Consider the following 21,545-nt stretch of genomic DNA (forward strand, 5'->3'; position numbering starts at 1 on the left):
TTCATGTACTATTTTTTTTTTTTTTTTGAAGGTAATGTTCATGTACTATTGAAGGCTGACTTGGAGAATTTTGAGCATTACTTTGCTAGCGTGTGAGATGAGTGCAATTGTGGGGTAATTTGAACATTCTTTGGCATTGTCTTTCTTTGGGATTGGACTGAAAATTGACCTTTTCCAGTAATGTGACCACTGCTGAGATTTCCAAATTTGCTGGCATGTTGAGTGCAGCACTTTCTCAGCATCATCTTTTAGGATTTGAAATAGCTCAACTGGAATTCCATCACCCCCACTAGCTTTGTTCATAGTGATGCTTCCTAAGGCCCACTTGACTTCACATTCCAGGATGTGTAGGTGAGTGATCACATCATCGTGGTTATTTAGGTCATGAAGATCTTTTTTGTATAGTTCTGTGTATTCTTGCCAGCTCTTCTTAATACCTTCTGCTTCTGTTAGGTCCATACCATTTCTGTCCTTTATTGTGCCCATCTTTGCAAGATCTTTGCCATCTTCATAGTAATGATTAATTATAGCAATTAATTAGCTGTTAATGTGAGCTTTATGAGGACAGGGTCCTTTTTACCTTGTTCACAATTCTTTTCCAGCATCTAATGTAATGCTTTGCCTGTAGTATATGTGCAAAAAATGTCTGCTGAGATGATAAATAAATAAAAGAAAAAATACAAAGTTCACAGAGTAGAGCTGGGTAAGGCCACTTTTAGCTCCAGGATTTTCCATTTCAATGATTCCTATTTTAGGGACAGAAACATAGACTTTGTCATTATTCATCACTTCCTTTGCTTTCACCCTTTCTGCAGTCAGACCCCCAGTTCTGTTAACTGTTACTGAAAAATGTATCTTGGGTGGCTTCTTCTCCAATATCCTGTCATCTCTGGTAAGAGCTTCCTGTTTCTCCTCTCACCTCTCCAGCCTCCCATAAAGACCACTCTCTGTTTGTCTAAAGCAGTGGTTCTTGAATCCAGCTGGAAGAATCATTATCTTCCAGGGAGCCTACTGAAAATATACCCCCAGAGGTCTGATCAGTGGGTCTGGAATGAGGTTTGGGAACATATACTTTTTGCAAAGCTCGCAGGTGAGTCTGACATGCTTGCTGTTTTCGTGCACAGGCTTATCAGGACCCTTGACCTTGCTCAAACACCTCCCTTGATTACTTGGCTCCAGCACTGCCTTTCACACTTTTCAACCAGGTGAAATTCTAGGGTTTGGTCTGGTCTGTTACCCAAAGTGGCTTCTGAAAGCTTGAAGGGAATTTTATCTAAAGCCAGACAAATTTCTATTATCATCCATAACACACCTGAACAAACACCCCCCACTCCAAAAAAAATCTTTGTGCAGTGGACTTGCAGAGACAGATCGTATTTTTCTCAAGGTTTCTTCCCTAAGCCCACCCTGCCCTCCACCATGGACTCCCATGGTATGGGTACTCTAGCCTGAGAGGACAAACCTCCAATAAATGTGCCAAGCACACAGTGCCAGCAGAGAAATGTATCTGGACATGGAAGCAGAAATACCATGTCCTAGCAAATGGCTCAGCCACAAACTTCTGCAACATAAATACATACATTTTTATAAAGCTTTTAACTTCTAGAAACCTTTTCACATTGGCCAGTTGTGTCCCTTCCCACGCAGTGTTGGGGTTGTTAATCATGGAGTGCTTCCTTTACAGCTTGGGCAACTCTGGCAGTCATACAGGCTCTCACTCAGCAGTCATCCACAGAGGGGTCACTCTGGGCGAGAAGGAACCTGTGTAATAGCAGGGATATTCAAAGAGAGAATTGACCACTAAAATCCTTTCTCTGGGACTCTTTCAGCCTTGAGATTCTCTTCAATGACTTAACTCTGGTAAAAGCCTTGTGAAGTGGTCAGCTGAGACATTCTCCCAGTTAGACAGATGCAAAAACTGAGGTTAAAAAGATGCCTCTGCTTTTCCCTCTCCCTGAAAGAGACCGCTCAGCATCACCTCCATGAAAACTATCTGCCACATCCTCCCTGGACCTTCCCTCTGACTTTGGGTCACCACCACCCTCCTCAGTTTCAGTTCTTAGAATATTGTATTGTACTAATTTAAATGCCTCCTCTGTGTATATATGAAGCCTGTGCTGTGAGACTGTCTCTACATCTTATTTCCAGGGTCTAGCACATAACAGATGTTTAATAATAATTGCCAACTGAGCACTCACCATGAGTCAGGCAGTTTACATATGTACATTGAGCCATTTAATCCTCTCAACAATCATGAAGCTGATGCAGTTTGACTTTCATGTGTATAAAATATGCCATTAATTTTATTGAGGGAGAAATTCCATCCAAAAATGTTGCCAGCAGTTATGAGGGGAGAGTGTCTGTAGTTTCTATTTTTTTTTTTTTTTTGTTACTCCCGCCGTTTACCCGCGCTTCATTGAATTTCTTCACTTTGTGTAGTTTCTATTTTTTAAAATCACAGCTAGGGCATGTATATGAATTAGAAAGATGTAAATACAACTTTGTTTTAAAAATTTTGTAGTTTATGGCAAAATCTGGTTCTGTGGTAGACTGATAAGTACAGTCCCTGTGAAGGCATGTCTGTGGCCCATGTCAGTGTGTGAATACACAATAATTTGAAGTTTTTGATATATTTGTGATATTTATCTTCCCTGAGCCCTGCAGTCTCATCACCACCACACCTCCCAACAGAATTTGATGGGAATGTTCATCATGACATTGCCATCTGTTGCATTTTAAGTTTATTTACTGTAATTTATTTTCAGTACCTACTTTAAAATGTGTTGTACATGTATTTTGTTTAAATATCCCCAATTTTACAGATGAAAAAACTGAGGCCTAAACAGGTCAATTTTTAACCCAGCCCTGCCCACCTCCAAACGTAAGTTCTTTACCATCGCTCTCCACCGCTTGTCCAGTGGAGAGAGGCATTCCCAGGTCTATTAATGCGAAGGACTTGCCAGATAAGCCACAAAGACTTAACAGGTGAAGATTTCAAGGTGGGAAGCAGGAGAGGGAAAGGGAATCTAAACAGTTCCAGGAGGGACAGCTTCCATCAGTATGGCCAGGCAGCTGGTGTGAGACTTTATTTCTCACCCTTCACACTCCTTCCACTGTGGCCCTTGTAGTTCTGGCGTTTAGAATTCAAGAAACATTCATCCTCCTGGAACTGGCAAAGATCCTGCCCCAGGAGGGCCCAGGCAGGGTTTTGTCCTCCACCTAAAATTCCATTCGGGAATCCCAGCCACACCCCAGGTGGGGGTGGAGGCGCAGAGACTGCCAGCCCTGATTCTTCTCCCTGCACAGCTGTCAGGCTGCAGAGGGGCAGAATGTGGCACCACATTGCAGTCATTCCAGCTCTGGGGAATTTACTGACTGAACGTCCCACAGGAGGCAAGCTCAGGGGCTTTTTATAGCCCTCTAAGAACCTAGGGGAAAACTCATCTCCTGAGAGGGATAAGTGGGGCACGTGTCTTTTCTGGGCACCATTCCCTCAATCATGCAATCTCAGATGCCCACAATCCAAATCAGGGTAAGGGTTATGGCTAAGTGAGCAGTGTGGAGTGGTGAAAACATGTTCGCTGACCGAGCTACAGGGATCCCGACCAAATCCAGTTACTTGCGTCTCCTCCTTGGGCTTCAGTTTCTTCACCTATCAGGTCGAAGTGTTTATTATAGCACGGGTAGCAGTACACCTTGGTTGTTAGACCAAATCCAGACCCCCCACATCTTTTGGTAAATAAAGTTGTATTGGCCCACAGCCATGTCCATTCATTATGTTTTGTCTATGGCTGCTTTTTTGCCAAAAGAGCAGAGTTGAGTAGTTGCAACAGAGGCCCACATGTGGCCTGAAAAGCCTAAAATATGTACTATCTGGTCTTTTACACAAAGTTTGCCAACCCCTGAATTAATCTGTAGAGTTTGGGAGTGTCTGCCTGGAGCACTGTGGTGAGAAAGATTGTGAGGGTGTGTCCAGGGTGAGGAATGAAGCCCTGTCCTCAGATCATTCAAGAGTACGTACTCAAGACTAATATTTGGAAAGGCCCCAGAATGCCATTTACCAGTGTTTTTCAAACTACATTTAGCTTCAGAATCCTTCTGCAAATAAAATCTTAAACAAAGAGTTGCTCTGCGGGAAGTGGGAATGAAAATACTGAGTACAGTCTACTCCATCTTCCTACTCCCAAGGTAGCCCCCAGAGAAGCCTCCCAGACCCCAGAGCTCCATCTGCAGAACATTTGAAAACCGCCTGTCTAATCTTATGCCTCTCACTTTACAGCCAGGGAAACCAAGGCTCAAGGGGTGGTGTCATGCCTAAGGTCACATGATGGACTCCCAGTCAGCTTTCCCCAGAACCACTGACGTGGTCAAGAGATGCCAGCAGAGCGCAGAGTTCTGCTGGGGAGAAAGCCTGTACACTGGCCTTAGGGGTCTCAGGGATGCCACTGGTCCATAACTGGCCTGACATGCCCCTGCTGACCCAGCAACCCCAGGGGTTCAGGGCTGGGATACCGCTGACACCTGCCCATGCTTCATGGTGATTTAGTCAAGACTTAGGAAACTTTTTTTCTGAGACCACCAGAATCAAAAGAAAAAAATCAAAATTGAATTGGACCATATTCTTAAAAATATTTCATTGATACCAAAACATACTTTTGAAAGAATATATCTTAAATTTGCTACATCAATTTGTTCATTTTTTCTGTTTTCTTTTTTTTCAAAAAGCTATTATTTAATAGATAAAATATCTTTAAATCAGTGAAATCTTAGAATGGAGAAATTATGATAATTTATACTAAGGCTTTCTTTTAAAGATGGAGTCAGATTTATTCATTTGTAGAATAAATATTTATTCTTCCTGCCCATTCTTGTTGAAGAGTTTGCAAAGGGTAAATCCAGCCGACATGAAACCAAGTGGGATTTTTTTTTTCATTTTAAGCTTTACTTGAAGCAAAAAGAAAACTGATCTAGGGGTGTGCTGGGAAGCCAGAGGGACTGATCACATTTCCTCACCTCCAGCCAGCAACCAGCTGTAGCTCTAAGGGGTAACAGGGGTAAGCGTAGGGTTCCTACACCCCTAACCTCCTAGTGAGGCAAAAAAACTAAGACTCTGTCACCAACGCCTGTGACATGAAGTCATATCTGGTTCGTGTCCATCAAAGAGAATACATAAAGGCTCAGAAGACTCAAGGGACACTTTTTAGCCAGGAACCTCAAAAACACTGGGGGATCAGCATTCTAAGTAGAGACAATGGCGAGTAGGAAGGGGAGAGGCACAGAAACCATGCTCAGAGCACAAGTTGGTCAGTGTGCCTACAGCTGAGAGAAGCAGGCAGAGGTAAAATGGAGCCTCGAGTAGGGCCTTATCCTCCAGGTCCACAACTGCGGGTGTGACTGGTAACTAATAATAGAGGCAGCATACTGTGGGAGCCGAGGGCACTGGCTGCGGTGTCAGGTTGCCAGGGTTTGAATCCCTGCTCTACTCCTTCTATTTAATCCCAGGTCTTCCTTTCTTCAGCTAAAATTGGAGATAACAATCTCCTGTCTGACTATGGGGGACAACTGGATTTCTGCAAGAAAAGCACTCAGCATGCAGGAAGCACACAATTAAAAAAAAAAAAAAAAGCCAATGTTTAAACAACACTTCTATAAATTATCTCCTTTCTTTAAAAATCAGAATGGATTCCTCTCACTTCTTGCCTGCCCATCCTGGAAAGGGATGGAATTACAGAGGGAATAAATCACAGGGAGTACAGGGAGCATATGAAGCTCTTTCATCACCTGAGTCACAAAGGAAACTGGTGTCTGGGCCCTGGGGAGCTACTGACGAGGTGTGAGCAGGAGGGGGTTATGCTGTGTGTTGCCATTTGGGGAAATTAAAGCTCACATCAGAGTAGAAAGGGAGAGATTAGAGAAAGGAGACCAGTTAGGAACTGCAGCACATACTGCATGTGAGCAGCAAACTTTGTAAGGCTAACTCACCTTCCTGTTTAAGAACAGAAAAACCTAAAACTTCACACTGTCCATTTTCAAAGAGAGCGTGTAGAATTGTTGATCTCTTGGGACAGCAGAGGAGACATCTGTCCAGGGTTCTTCAAGACTCAAGATAAGTCATTCCTGGGACCTTCAACCATCATTTTCTCGATTTCACCCCCAGCTCTGGAGGCAGGAAATCACTCTAGGCATCTCCCAAAGCCTGCCAGGGATGGCTGGGCTCCCTGTGGGCTGCACTTGCAGGGGCCTGGCCCAGACATAATCTAAGGTTAGCACTGTAAGGCTTTTGCAAGCAAGGGGAAGGAAGGGAGAGGGAAGAGGATAGACTTACCACCTGGGCAGCAGGCAGGGTGGCCATTCTGAGCATAACCTTTAGCCTCCCACCTAGAATGTCTAGACTAAACTCTGGGAGATACCTGAATCCCCTGTGATTACTAACAACATCAACAACAGTAACAACCAACCTTTGCAGGAGGTCTCATGTGTGCTTGGCACAGAGCTTAACACTTTTCTACCCTACCTCCCTTTCTGCTCACCACAACCTTCTGACATGAGTGGTCTTATTACCTCTGCCTCACAGATGAGAAAACTGATGTCACCTGCCTGGGGTCGCTGGGCTAGGGAGGACAGATCCCAGGTGTGATTCTGTGTGCTTCTCACCGTAGTCACCCAGTGTCACAATTACCCACTATACTAACTCACCCCCACATTCCTGCCAAGAGGCAGTCCACCAAGACTCAGCCGCTCTTGGAAGGGATAGCTGGCTCTCTTCTTAGTTCAAATTTCTGGAAAGTTCCTACATAGAGTGGACCTAATAATATGGTCTTGGAGCTGCCGCCGCTGGTCTGAACTGTCCTCCAGAACCCCAGCGAACAAGTCTGCCTCTTCTTCCTTTCCCCCATCCCCATAAGCCCCTCTGCTCTTGGAGATGGCTGTCACAGGCAGAATTAGCCCCCTCCCTAATCTGCGGTTGTTCCTCTGAATTCTGGGCTGTTAGTGAATCTCTCTGCAGTGCATCTGCTCTGTGCCCATGACGGTACTGGGCACCGGGCAGCAGCAGCAGATGTTAAATCAGGCCTCATCTCTACTCTCACAGTTCACACTTTAATGGAGGTCACTGAACAAACTGTCTGCCCTGGAGGCTCTTAACAGGTAACCTCACCTGTCCAGAACAGCAGGACAGGCCTCCTCGAGGAAGGGGCCTCTAAACTAACTCTCAAAGAATAAAGGGGCGCCGTCTAGGGAATAGGGAAGAGTTTAAATAACGACATTAGTCAATTTGGTATGTGTCAGGAACTGTTCTAAGCAGTTCATATAATACCTCGCTGGACCCTCATGACAGCCCTGTAAGGTGTAGGTATTATTATTATCCCCATTATTCAGATGTGGAGACTCAGAAAAGTGAAGTATCCTGCCCAGGGTCAAACAGTATAGTAGCTGGAGAACAAGACATGCAAAGAAAACACCACAAGCAAACAGTAGTGGGGTGGGGCCTCAGATATTGAAAATAGGTAATGAATAGTGAAAAAAAAAGTTTTTAAACTCTACTGAACAGAATAAAGATAAATACACTGTTTCCATTAGTGCAGTCTGAGGCCTCTATTGATAATTTTATAATTCTTTAATCACACAAAGGTTTCTATGGGCTGATTGTCAACCCAACCCATGCCTTTCTGAATAGAGATGCTCATCTCTTAAATCCTACACATGTTCTGTTGTTTGATTGAGGGAAAGGGGGAGCAGATGGTACGCTGATCATTAATCACAATGTACCGATTTATAAAACTTCCATTTACAGACTGTTTACTATCACTTTTCACAGATATTGTCAGGTTTGAGTCTCACAACAGGCCTGAGAGGTAGACAGAGCAGTTACCATCACTCCACTTTAACGCTGAAGAAATAGAGGCAACTTGCCCGAGCCCACACAGCCAGTAAGTACGGAGCTTGAGCCTTAGGCGTTTGGCTCCAGCGCCTGTGTTTTCCCCTCTACACCAGAACACAGCATACAGTGAGGGCCAGAAAGATGTGAACCTGGCACCTATGACCTCCAGCAAGCTCTTTAGCCTCTCTAGGCCTTAGTTTCTTGTCAGTAAAACTGAGACAAGAAGAGCTCCTACCATATGCAGTTGCTGCAAAGATGAAATAAACATAATAGGCACAGAATGTTAGCCATGGAGAATATTCTCACAATGGAGTATCATATAGCACAATGAATGAACACAATGACAGGCAACGATATCGATAAACCTTAGCAGTATCAGTAAGAAAAAAGTCACAAAAAATTACCAATAACATTATGCCCTTTTAATAAAGTTTATAACAACTAAAATTTTTAAATTTTTATGGGTAAATCTAGTTGCGGTCTGTAAGGGAAAACAAGGATGTGATGAATACAGCATTCAGGATGACAGACTGGGAAAGGGTAAGCAGAAGCGTGAGATCATAGTTAGATGTATGATATTGTCTAGATCCAGGATTCTGCTTTGAATGGTGGACTTGTGGGTACTTACTACATTAGCAAAAATAACTGATTACATAGATAAATAAAAATGAAGCATGCATGAGCCAATGATGACAGTGTCTCTTGAAACAAGGACTAGGATTAATCCAGTTTTTGTCCACTTGAGGTCCTAATTTAGTAAAGAAATAAAAATGTTAGGCCCACATTGTAGAATATGTTCAATAAACGTTCACTGTCATCATTAACTATCTTTATTACTATCAGTATTATTTGCAAACCCCTAGAGCCAGACATCTGCAGTGTCTGTTGCAGGCAACTGGTGAGATAGTTCCTCAAACTCAAACTTCTCAGAATGGTAAGCCCAGCTCCACCTAGGCCTCAGACCAGGCACCCATCCTATGAACGGACACTAGTGAGGAGTGGTCATGAGTGGCTCACTGGTGGTTCTAGCGAGCTTCAGAGATAGGGAACCTCTTTTAGAAGAAAGTGACCAGAAAGAATTATGATGCACCAGTTAGAAGTTTAGGCCCTAGACTTAGGTCTAGGTTCTGCTTGCCATGTGCCTTTAAACAAATAATTGTGCCTCTCCAAGCCTCACTTGGTTTATGTATAAAACAGAGTGTAAGAACAGTCACTACCTCACAGGGCCATTATGAGAATTAAATGAGGTAATCCATGCAAAATGCTTAGCATAACATCTGGAACATCACTTAAGAGCTCAAAAACACTCCCTGCCTTTATCATCCGGTACTCCAGGCCACTCCATTCAGTGAAGGAGACGGCAGGGACTTCCACCAAGCGGAAACAGATGCCATCTTGTGTGTGAGGGCTGAGCGTGTGTGTGTCACAGTTTTCCACTTCCTCCTGGAACCATTTCCTCTGTGAGCCAAACAGGGAGGAACCTGCACACAAAGGAACAATTCTGGGAGAATCCAGCCCCACTGCCAAAAGCTATTTCTTTGCCCCACCCCACTCTTGTCTGGAAATGTCTTGATGAGGGAGAACTACCTCTTCCCTGGCCACCCAGGGCTGAGAAACAAGGTGTTCAGAATGAGAGCTGTCCTGGTGGATGACAAGACGTGGGCAGAGCTGCTGCTCAAAAGGCCATTAAGATGCAGGGCTTCCATGAGCTTGTCACCCTGGCCCACCTCCCGGAACAGAGTCACCCCAAAACATCCCCACAACCTGTTTCCACTGACCTGCCACCTCCCTGACCTCTTAACTTCCTGAAACAAGAGTACATCACAGAACTTTGCTACAGAGAATCCCCAATAAGAACCCCCCCAGTTTACAAACCCTTACCCCACCATTGCCCATTTCCCCTCCCACAAAGGATTCCTGCACACAAGGATTCTAAATCCCTTCTTCCAGAAGAGGAAGATGATGCTCTGAGAGGCTGATTTACCCGATTCAATACTAGCAAGTGGGAGGAGTCAGAACCCAAACCAGATACTCTCCTCAGTTCAGTTCAGTCACTCCGTCGTGTCCGACTCTTTGCAACCCCATGGACTGCAGCACGCCAGGCTTCCCTGTCCATCACCAACTCCCAGAGCCTACTCAAACTCATGTCCATTGCATCAGTGATGCCATCCAACCATCTCATCTTCTGTCGTCCCCTTCTCCTCTCGCCTTCAGTCTTTCCCAGCATCAGGGTCTTTTCCAAAGAGTCGGTTCTCCTACCAAATCCCAAATCCTCCACTCTTCTTTTCCACCTCCCTCAGGATTCTGGGTTTCTCTCCCAAGGAGTCAAACTGTACTATTCTCTTAAGCATAAAGGATATTCCGTTTCCTGCATAAGCTGTAATTATCACACACAAAAGCCTTTCAAGGTGACCTCGACAACCCTCTGCCTGCCTCACGCGGGAGCTATATTTAACTCCTGGAAAGCAGTCAGCACAAGGCATTGGCTTTGCAGCTGGGTTTCTTTGCTGCTCCTTTTCTATTCTTTTCCAGCCCACATGAACCACAGTCTTCCCTGTATGCTCTGGGACAACAGGATGTATTTGTTTTAGCGATCAACAATGCTAGTCCAACCAGTGAGGTCCCCTCCAACGTCCTGCCCACTGTTTGGCCTTCATTTGGACTCCGTGAAGTGCTTGTAAATTGAGAGGAAAGAAGTGAGACATCTTCATGGCCCCAGATGGGTAGATCTGCAATAACTTGGAAGAAACTGTGGGCAGAGGAAGGAGGGATTTCTGTACCCATGAAGTGAAGGGTCAATTCCCTCAGCCTCACCTGTGTGACTGGGGGCCTCTCTGCAGAGTTAACTTAGCATATGTTAACTTAACTATGCAGGACTTAGCATAGATGGAAGCAGCATTCTGAAGGAGCACTGGGAGAGGCATCTCCAAATGGTCTCAGGATTCTTCCCATTCTGCAGTCCTCAGTTCCCACATGTGTAAGAATTAAGTTATGAATTTCATTAAGAATTTACCAAAATTCATAATTTAATTATGTAAAGAACACATGTAAATCTCTTAAAGCAGGGTATGACATATAATAGTAAAGGAAGAATAATGTAAACAGCTAACATGTACTGAGTATATACTATGTGCCAGACACTGTTTTAGGCACATTCTCACTGTACTAGGGCCCACTCTTGAGGTAGATAAGCTTCACAGGTCACCAATGATGTACATCAGGCGGTTATGTAATTATTCCAAAGGTATACAGCTAGAAAATGGGAACAAGACTTGAACTCACATAGTTCCTGTATTAATGTTACTATGCTAGGATTAAAATCCACAAACTACAAAACACACATCACTAAACCAACTGGAAACCATATTCACAAGAGGGGTACAAGTTCAAACAAACAGGGTTTAGGGAGCTTAGCCACATGAGAAATTGGACTTCTGCTCCCTTTTGTACCCTGGGCTTTTTGCTACCTGTTTTCTGTTTTTTTTTCTCTTTCAAGCATCTTTTTTACTATCCTAAGTCACCATGAGAACATGGTTAACTAGACATTAACTAGCTGTCGCTGTTATTCAGTCACTCAGTCGGGTCCAACTCTTTGTGACCCCCTGGACTGCAGCATGCCAAACTTCCCTGTCCTTCACCATCTCCTGGAGTTTGCTCAAACTCATGTCCATCAAGTCAGTGATGCCATCCAACCATCTCACCCTCTGTCATCCCCTTCTCCTTCTGCTTTCAATCTTTCCCAGCATCAGGGTCTTTTCCAATGAGTCAGCTCTTCGCATCAGGTGACCAAAGTATTAGAGTTTCAGCATCAGTCCTTCCAATGAATGTTCAGGATTGATTTCCTTTAGGATTGACTGGTTTGATCCCCTTGCAGTCCAAGGGACTCTCAAGAGTGTTCTCCAACACCACAGTTCAGAAGCATCAGTTCTTCAGCACTCAGCCTTTCTTATGTTCCAACTCTCACATCCATACATGACTACTGGAAAAACCATAGCTTTGACTAGATGGACCTTTCTTGGCAAAGTAATGTCTCTGCTTTTTAATGTGCTGTCTAGGTTTGTCATAGCTTTTGTCTAACTAGCTGTTGGACTTTATCAACTCTTAAGAAAACTTAGCTTCAAGAATTTACTCATTCCACAAATACTTAAGCACGTATTCTGTGTCAGGCACTAGCAAAAGCTGGCACTGTTCTTACCCCCAAGGAGTTAAGGCTCAAGTGGGGGAAACAGATGCTAATCAGAGATATACATATTTAAATACAGCCATCCTCTGGGATCTGCAGGGAATTGGTTCCAGGACCCTCATCAATACCAAAATCCTCAGATACTCAATTGCCTCACAGTCAGTCCCATGGGTTCTGCATCCTCAAGTTTTTCATCCAGGGATCCATCCAGAGAGCTAGTGAAAAGTGTAACATTTCACCATAAGAAATACCACAGGAAAAAAAAAAAAAAGAAAGAAATACCACAGGGAGAGTGATGCTATGACAGCATAAAATAGAGGCAGTGTATGTGGTCAAGAGGACAGTGAAGGTCTGTGAGAAAGTCATGAGTGAGTAGAGGGCTGAAAGGGGCGATTACTGGTTAGGAGGAGAAGGGAATTCTGACAAGAGGGAAACACATATGCAGAGACCTGGGGTTAAAAGGCTGAGGAACAGAGTAGAAAGCAGCCTGAAGAAAGGTCTCACTGGAAGGGCATGCACGGTTGGAAAGCCACAGAAAAGTCTCCTCTTTTCTTCATTCCTCCTATCCAACTGTTGAGACCACCTCTACTAAGTATACTGCTTTCCTTTCTAAGGTGAATTAACTCCCCACTGCTATAATGGGTCATACCTCATTGACATGCTAGGTTGTTAAAACAATTTATTAAATGTCATCTCTAAAATCATGATCAAAAGGTTTTAAAAGAATGTACTAGTTCTTTCTCCAGGTAAGGAACCTTTATGAGATAGAAATTGGGTTATTTTGCAGTTGGGAAATGAGAAAGGAAATTTTAGTAAATGAAAAGAAAAACTGCATACCCTTCATAAAACCACATTCTGACAAATCTTCCTATTTTTCATTTTTCAACCATACTGTTTGCATTTTCTGTGACTTTGATAACAAAGAAGGATGAGTTATTTTTGTCCTGAAGAGGCTTGTCAAGTAATGAAGTGGGGAAAAGAGAAATTGGTTTCCTCCTACTGCTTTGCATTTAATGAAATTATATCTTGCAAGCTGTTTCCAAGCATTTTTGTAAATTTCAGAGACTAAAAGGTGCCCAGCAATGAGATCACAAGTCAAAGAGCCCACCAGCTGATTAGGTAGGAACCCAAACAGGGTTTCTTATTCCTGTGGCTTACTGAAGATGTATTATTTACTTACTTTTTGTCATGGAAATTAGACCTTTTACCTTTCAGAGCTCTAAATAAATCTGACCTTCTTTGCACTGGGAGCCCATACTGGTTGTAATGAAGGCCTTTTGCTTCAAGGTTTCACTTAAGCTGCAACAGGGAAGCACTCCTGGGAACAAGTGGCAGTGCTTTTTGCTTGTGGCTTAAATTTCTGCTCTCTCCCACCTCATGCTGTTTTCACTTAGGTGGGGAGGGTGGAGGAGCAGAGAGAAAACTGATCTTAGTCTTAGTTGGGTATTCACCAGGAACAATAAGCACAGAGTGGTATAACCTTAGATAAATTTTTAAGTAGGTTTCTAATTTTATTTGACAAACTTTTTTGCATCCCTTTGAACAGTTATCAACTCTCTTGTGTTTTTATGCCCCTCTGTCCCACCTAGTTAAAAAAAAAAAAAAAAATGAAGACTTACAACAATGATTAGACTATTTCTCCCTGGTTTTTCTTGATTGGAATTCACTGTACCTCCCTAAGGCTCAACTAAACCAAATAGGATCAATGAAATGTATTCATGGTTCTAAATAAAATCTAGTCATAAAAGGCAACCCTGTCCTGATGCCCCGTCTGCCCACAGACAGCAGAGATGACCTGGACCGGGAGCAAAGATGGGAGGTGGGTGGGGTAGGAACTAGTGGAGATTTTTCCTGGGATGGCAGGGACAGGGTTCTGGGCTGTATCACTGCCCCTCCAGCTGAAAGATGCTGTCCCTCCACGTGGCTTGGAGGCAGTCCTTGGTGGGGGAGCACTCTGAGGAAAGGGGCTCTACCGCCTCCAACTGCCGTAACCACACACGCTCAGTGTCAGGCCCAGGGCCATGAACAGTCCACGTGGGGCGGGGGGGGGGGGCACATGCAGAATCCCACAGTGTCCTCCTGCCCTGGGAACTCCCTTCCCTTGTGCCTGGCACACCTGAATCTGTTGGGGGGTTACACAAATGAAGAGAATGCCCCTGAGTTCACTAAGCACCATATGTATTTTTATTTCATCTCTATAGTGACCATGTGCAGCAGCAGCTAATGTTTTACCCCCACTGTTTACAGATGAAGAATTGAATGCTAAGGAAAGTTAAGACGTCTCCCCAAACAGAAAATGGCAGAGCTGGGTGGAGGCCTAGACTCTGTATACCCTGACCTCTCAGCCACTCTTCTATGACTTATCTAAGCATCAAACCTAGTGTAAATTTAACACTAGATATTCTTATTTTCAGTTAGTTGTGTGACTATAGCTAAGTCAGATAAACTCTTGAATCCTCATGTTCCACATCTTTAAAATCAGAGTGTTGGACTGGGTCATCAAAATATCCAATGAATGGATGCTTGTTGGACATCTACTATGATTGAGGCACAGATTAAGACATGTCCTCACAAAGTCTGTTACCACAACTATAGCAATCTGTCACTAAATGCTATCTGGTCAATACTGTGGAGTGTGCACAATTCTGGGGAATATTAGGAAGCAGCATCAACAACAACAATATGACCCTGTTGATGGCTCCAGGCACAGCATCAAACAAAGTGCTCTGCAAGCATAGTCTTAACCTAGTTATCCCAGCTTAGGAGGCTGGGATCCTAGTATTTTCACTTTACAGATGAGAAAACCATGGCTCAGAGCTCTCTAATGTGCCTATCTTTGTACAACTCGGAAGTGGCAGCACAAGAAGTCTAGCTCAGAGGTCTTACCCCAAAGCCCTAATCACTGTGCTCTTCTAAGCAAGACTTCATGTTCCAGCAAGTTACAGTTGTCTGCGGGGGCTCTTAGTCCCACCTTCACTCAGTTGTTGCAGAAAGAGATGTCTAATGATAATCTCTTAAGGAATGAGGGAGGTCTTCCCACAGTCTTTATGTTCATGGACATGCCCTCTAGTAGGTTTTCTGGTGGCATATTTTTCAGAGGTTGAACCTTGGAATCACCTGGAATACTCCTTAAAAATGTAGATTCCTGAGTCCTAGTATAAAGCCTACTGAATCAGACTCTCAGATAGGAGGTCCAACAAACCCCTGGGAGAGGGTATGACCGCTTGTCATAAGCATTATGTCATTATATGTATATTATTTCTTTCCAAATTAAATTATTTGATAGTTTAAATCTTTGTGGTTTGAATTCTAAGGTGTTAAAGATGAAGGCACATCTGTATTCACCACACCTGAAAGTTAGCTTTGGGGAGAGAGTTCCATATCGTCTTTAAAGAATAGAGCACTGACCGAAAGCTTTCTTGTAAACCATGATGTATAAGCTTCTCCCTGGGATGACATTCTGCTGGTAAGTCAGGTATAAGCTTGAATCACTTGTTTTTTTCTCTGAGATCTACATAGTCAGGGCTCTAAAGTTCAATGGGCTCAGTGGAGAAAGACCCACTGAGCAGGATCTCAGCCCCACAATAAGGGTCTCCCATTCATCCAGTGAGAGGACTTCCAGATCAAGACCCCCAGTGACCCAGCTCAGCAAGCAGGCTTTGAGGGGCCATCCGCCTCCTCCCTGCCCCAACCTGGCCTCCCTTTCTCTGAGCCCAAGTTCTCTGATAGAGGATTCAGGAGTCACAGGGAAATGCAAGCTTTGAAGTCAGAGAACCTGACCTTACAGCTTACTGGATGGGTGACCTCAATTCTCTAAGCCTCTGCTTCCTCCCTCATAGAACACAGAGACACCTGTGTGGTTTGTGAGGATTAAATGAGATGATGTGCGTTAACTGCCCAGCATAATGGTAACGGCTCAGCTCAAGGAAGGGTTCTTGCCCACTAAAGCTACAGGCTGAGCTTTCTCCCAGAGCTCACACTCCCTCCTCCACCAGCTGCGGCCCACCACCTCCTTACAGGCTCCAAAAACCACCACCACCAGGACGAAGCAGCTGCTCACTCCCCATGTGCTTCTCCCAGATTCACTTAGCCCCTCCTTTGCTCTACTTGGACTTTTGTGATCACAGCTCAGTTAAACAAAAAACACTTAGAAGTCAAGGGCCCATGTTAGAAATCCTATCAAGTACCAGGAAAAAAAGCAAAAAAGGGTGTTATAATGCTTGGGTACTTAAACTCATGTTTTTAAATGCACAAAACTCACTCAGAAACTACCTGTCCTCACTTTAGAAGCAGGAGAGCTTTTAGAAGCCAGAATGCTGCCACAAGAGGCACTTGTTGATAGCAGCAAGAGGAAATTTGTGAGATAAAACCTCACAGACAAAAAAGAGGGAGACAGGAAGAGGAGGAAGGAGGGAGAAACTGACAGACAGACTGATTTAAGGAATACAGAGGCTTAGCAATCTGAGATCATTTATTGAAGGACAGCAGTTCTCAGAAAGATGTGGCTGGGGACAGGAATGCTTAGCGGGGGGGCCCCAAGGTCACATCTACTTTTACATAGTACTGAGACCTTACATGCCCTCTTCACTCTCATTCTCTTACGGGTACACAGTAGAGTTTTCCAAAGGCTATAAGATGTGTGACAGTGTGGTAGCTCTGAAGGTTAATGGGATGTGTGACTGTGTATTTTTGTGTTTTAAAGCTTTTCTCAATTTTCAATTCAGTTCAGTCACTCGGTCATGTCTGACTCTTTGCGACCCCGTGGACCGCAGCATGCCAGGCCTCCCTGTCCATCACCAACTCCTGAAGCTTGGTCAAACTCATGTCCATCAAGTCGGTGATGCCATCCAACCATCTCATCCTCTGTCATCCCCTTCTCCTCCTGACTTCAATCTTTCCCAGCATCAGGGTCTTTTCCAATGAGTCAGTTCTTCGCATCAGGTGGCCACAGTATTGGAGTTTCAGCTTCAACATCAGTCCTTCCAATGAATATTCAGGACTGCTTTCCTTTAGGATGGACTGGTTGGATCTCCTTGCAGTCCAAGGGACTCTCAAGAGTCTTCTCCAACACCACAGTTCAAAAAGCATCAATTCTTCAGCACTCAGCTTTCTTTATAGTCCAACTCTCACATCCATACATGACTACTGGAAAAACTGTAGCTTTGACTAGATGGACCTTTCTTGGCAAAGTAATGTCTCTGCTTTTTAATATGCTGTCCAGGTTGATCAGAGCTTTTCTTCCAAGGAGCAACCATCTTTTAATTTCATGGCTGCAGTCACCATCTGCAGTGATTTTGGAGTCCAAGAAAATAAGTCTCTCACCGTTTCCATTGTTTCCCCATCTATTTGCCATGAAGTGATGGAACCAGATGCCATGATCTTAGTTTTCTGAAGGTTGAGTTTTAAGCCTACTTTTTCACTCTCCTCTTTCACTTTCATCAAGAGGCTCTTTAGTTCTTCTTCGCTTTCTGCCATAAGGGTGGTGTCATCTGCGTATCTGACGTTATTGATATTTCTCCCAGCAATCTTGATTTCAGTTTGTGCTTCAACCAGCTCGGCGTTTCGCATGATGTACTCTGCATATAAGTTAAATAAGCAGGGTGACAATATACAGCCTTGATGTACTGCTTTCCTAATTTGGAACCAGTCTGTTAGAACTATGTCCAGTTCTAACTATTGCTTCTTGGCTTGCATACAGATTTCTCAGGAAGCAGGTAAAGTGGTCTGGTATTCGGATCTTTTTAAAAACTTTCCATAGTTTGTTGTGATCCACACAGTCAGAGGCTTTAGCAGAGGTAGATGATTTTCTGGAACTCTCTTGCTTTTTCAATGATCCAATGTATGTTGGCAATTTGATCTCTGGTTCCTCTGCCTTTTCTAAATTCAGCTTGAACATCTGGAAGTTCATGGTTCACGTACTATTGAAATCTGGCTTGGAGAATTTTGAGCATTACTTCGCTAGCGTGTGAGATGAGTGCAATTGTGTGGTAGTTTGAACATTCTTTGGCATTGCCTTTCTTTGGGATTGGAATGGAAACTGACCTTTTCCAGTCCTGTGGCCACGGCTGAGTTTTACAAACTTGCTGGCATGTTGAGTGCAGCACTTTCACAGCATCATCTTTTAGGATTTGAAATAGCTCAACTGGAATTCCATCACTTCCACTAGCTTTGTTCATAATGATGCTTCCTAAGGCCCACTTCACTTTGCATTCCAGGATGTCTGGCTCAAGGTGGGTGATCACACCATCATGGTTATCTAGATCATGAAGATCTTTTTTGCATAGTTCTGTGTATTCTTGCCAGCTCTTCTTAATATCTTCTGCTTCTGTTGGGTCCATACCATTTCTGTCCTTTATTGTGCCCATTTTTCATGAAATGTTCCCTTGGTATCACTAATTTTCCTGAAGCGTTCTCTAGTCTTTTCCATTCTATTGTTTTCCTCTATTTCTTTACATTGAGCACTGAGTAAGCCTTTTTTATCTCTTCATGTTATTCTTTGGAACTCTGCATTCAAATAGCTATATTTTTCCTTTTCTCCTTTGCCTTTCACTTCTCTTCCTTCCTCAGCTACTTGTAAGGCCTCCTCAGACATCCATTTTGCCTTTTTGCATTTCTTTTCTTGGGGTTGGTCTTGATCACTGCCTCCTGTATAGTGTCACGAACCTCCATCCATAGTTCTTCAGGCACTCTGTCTAATCCTAGATCTAATCTAGATCTAATCCTAATTGAGATCTAATTCTCAATTTTAAGTGACGTTAAACTCATATTGGTTTCCCCAGTAGCTCAGCAGTGAAGAATCCACCTGCAATGCAGGAGACTTTGATTCAATCCCTGGGTCAGGAAGATTCCCTGGAGGAGGAAATGGCAACCCACTCCAGTATTCTTGTCTGGAAAATTCCATAGGGTTGCAAAGAGTCAGAGACAACAGGGCACGCATGCACACAAAGTCAATACTGGTAGATACAGCTCACACCAAAAGCTCTTTGGGGGTCTTCAATAATTGTTAAAATTGTAAAGTAATCTTGAGGCCAGAAAATTTCACAACTACTGGTAGAGATAAACAGCCACTGCACCCTGTAGCCTTGACACCCCTGCATGATAGCAGAGCAGCGTCATGGATTTTCAAACATGAACCACGGCTGCAGGCCACCAAGAACGTTCCCATGGTTACCCTGTGGTGCCTTCCTTACAGCATTTCCACAGCCTCCCTAGTGACCAGTTAATTACTAATATGTGTGTGTGTCTGTCTATCTGTGTATGACAGGGATGGAGGAGAAATACGGTGAGAGAGAGAGAGGGTGATACCCCAGAGCAGTATCTTACTCATTTTCTAATTCCCCCAAGTGGCCAGACTGGCACATAATTAGAGTAAATTAGGAAATATTTTGGAATTGAGTAACTAACTTTTGGTGTGTCTGTTGGTGCCAAAGAGGTTTGTGTTTCCATTTGAAAAGATTTCCTCCAAAACATATAAAACTTGGCCAAAAAAAAAAAAAGTGAAGTCGCTTCAGTTCAGTTGCTCAGTTGTATCCGACTCTTTGTGATCCCATGGACTGCAACATGCCAGGCCTTCCTGTCCATCACTATTTCCCAGAGTTTACCCAAACTCATGTCCATTGAGTTGGTGATGCCATCCAACCATCTCTTCTTCTGTCGTCCCCTTCTCCTCCTGCCTTCAATCTTTCCCAGCATCAGCGTCTTTTCAAATGAGTCAGCTCTTCACATCAGGTAGCCAAAGTATTGGAGTTTCAGCTTTAGCATCAGTCCTTCCAATGAACACTCAGGACTGATCTCCTTTAGGATGGACTGGTTGGATCTCCTTGCAGTCCAAGGGACTCTCAAGAGTCTTCTCCAACAACACAGTTCAAAAGCATCAATTCTTTGGCACTCAGCTTTCTTTAGAGTCCAACTCTCACATCTATCGATACATGACTACTGGAAAAACCATAGCTTTGACTAGACGGACCTTTGTTGGCAGAGTAATGTCTCTGCTTTTTAATATGCTGTCTAGGTTGGTCATAACTTTCCTTCCAAAGAGTAAGCATCTTTTAATTTCATGGCTGCAGCCACCATCTGCAGTGATTTTGGAGCCCCCAAAAATAAATTCAGCCACTGTTTCCACTGATTCCCCATCTATAGTCGTGTCCAACTCTTTGCGACCCCATGGACCTATCAGGCTCCTCCGACCATGGGATTTTCCAGGCAAGAACACTAGAGTAGGATGCCATTTCATTCCTCAGGGGATCTTCCCGACCCAGGGATCAAACCCGGGTCTCCTGAATTGCAGGCAGATGCTTTACCATCTGAGCCACCAGGGAAGCTAAAACCTGGCTAAAATGACTTTAAACAATTTTCTGCTTCAAAAAGAGAGCCCTGCCCCTCCAGAACCCTTGCCCAGTGACACCTCAGGGGTGCCAGGTCCTTTCACCTGAGCTCTGGAGTGAGGCCTGGAGGTGTACCACACAGTGGCTCCAGGAATCATGCAGACTTGGGATCAGCCTGGCTCCTCCTCTTTCGAGCTGTGCTACCATCCCACAGGTTCCCTCAGCTTGAGAGTCAGCTCCTAGAAAATAGGCATCCTGGGGGACCTACTCACAGGTGTGCTGCAGGGAGGAGACGAGACATGGCATGGATAGTCCCTACTCAGGGCCCAGCGGTAGACACAGCCCATGAGGCACGGGCTGTCGGTAACAGCCTCGAGCTCATTTCCAACAAATTTGGGGTGATTTTGGAATGGCACAGAAAGATTACATCATCGCATTTTTCCAATGAGTACTACTCTCTGTACATAAAATTTCTGTTTTTTAAAAAGTCCTCATGTGGTCATCTCTCCATTCCCTCGCTCATCTAACACATATAGAGCACCCACTCTGAGTAGGTAGACTAGATGCTAAGTCTACCTTAGCACCTCCCAGAGCCCACAGCCTCTCCCGCTTCCTGAAGGAGACAGACATGCAGATCTCACAGCACAGATCAGCATGGCAGATACTATAGTGATAGTATTCATAGCTGACTAGGGGTGGGATTTACTATGTTCAGGGCAAGGCACTTTCCATACATGAGACTGTGAGGCAAGTGCTGTTATTTCCCCTTTACAGAGAGGAAAATTGAGTCATATAGGTTAAGCAACTTGCCAAAGGTCCCATGGCTGATGACTAACAGAGCCTGAACATGAACCCAGGAAATCTGGCTCCAGGACTGATTTCTCTTATGCTCCATGTTACAGCCCCTCTTACACATCCCGACCTGTAGCTGCAAGTCAGTCTCACCACTTTCTCAGGAGGTCTTAGTGGGGAGAAGCACGTGGATTTGGGAGTCAAGAGACCAGGGCTTAAATCTTGACTCTTCTGCTTGTCCATGTAACTTCAAGCAAGTTACTTATCCTCTCTGAACTGTAGTTTCTTCATCTAAAAAATGGGCTTGATCATCAGACCAATCTCAGCTTGGCAGGGCCCTATAAAATACTGCAAAGCAATGTAAGTG

At 44.1% G+C, this 21,545-nt stretch overlaps 1 protein-coding gene across 2 annotated transcripts in view; it reads left to right on the plus strand.

The window, feature by feature from the left end:
* Window positions 1–21,545, plus strand: part of AFAP1L1 (actin filament associated protein 1 like 1) — a 69,287-nt gene that overhangs the window by 8,828 nt on the left and 38,914 nt on the right. The window contains exon 1 of one of the 2 annotated variants that reach the window (XM_043913236.1): window positions 15,418–15,528. The exons of the other annotated variant lie outside the window; for it this stretch is intronic. The gene's annotated coding sequence lies outside the window, so the exon portion shown is untranslated. Of the gene's footprint in view, window positions 1–15,417; window positions 15,529–21,545 lie in introns of those variants that run through there. 2 annotated transcript variants of the gene reach the window in all.

The sequence above is a fragment of the Cervus elaphus genome, chromosome 9 (assembly GCF_910594005.1).
Source record: "Cervus elaphus chromosome 9, mCerEla1.1, whole genome shotgun sequence".
In the NCBI taxonomy this organism is placed as follows: domain Eukaryota; kingdom Metazoa; phylum Chordata; class Mammalia; order Artiodactyla; family Cervidae; genus Cervus; species Cervus elaphus.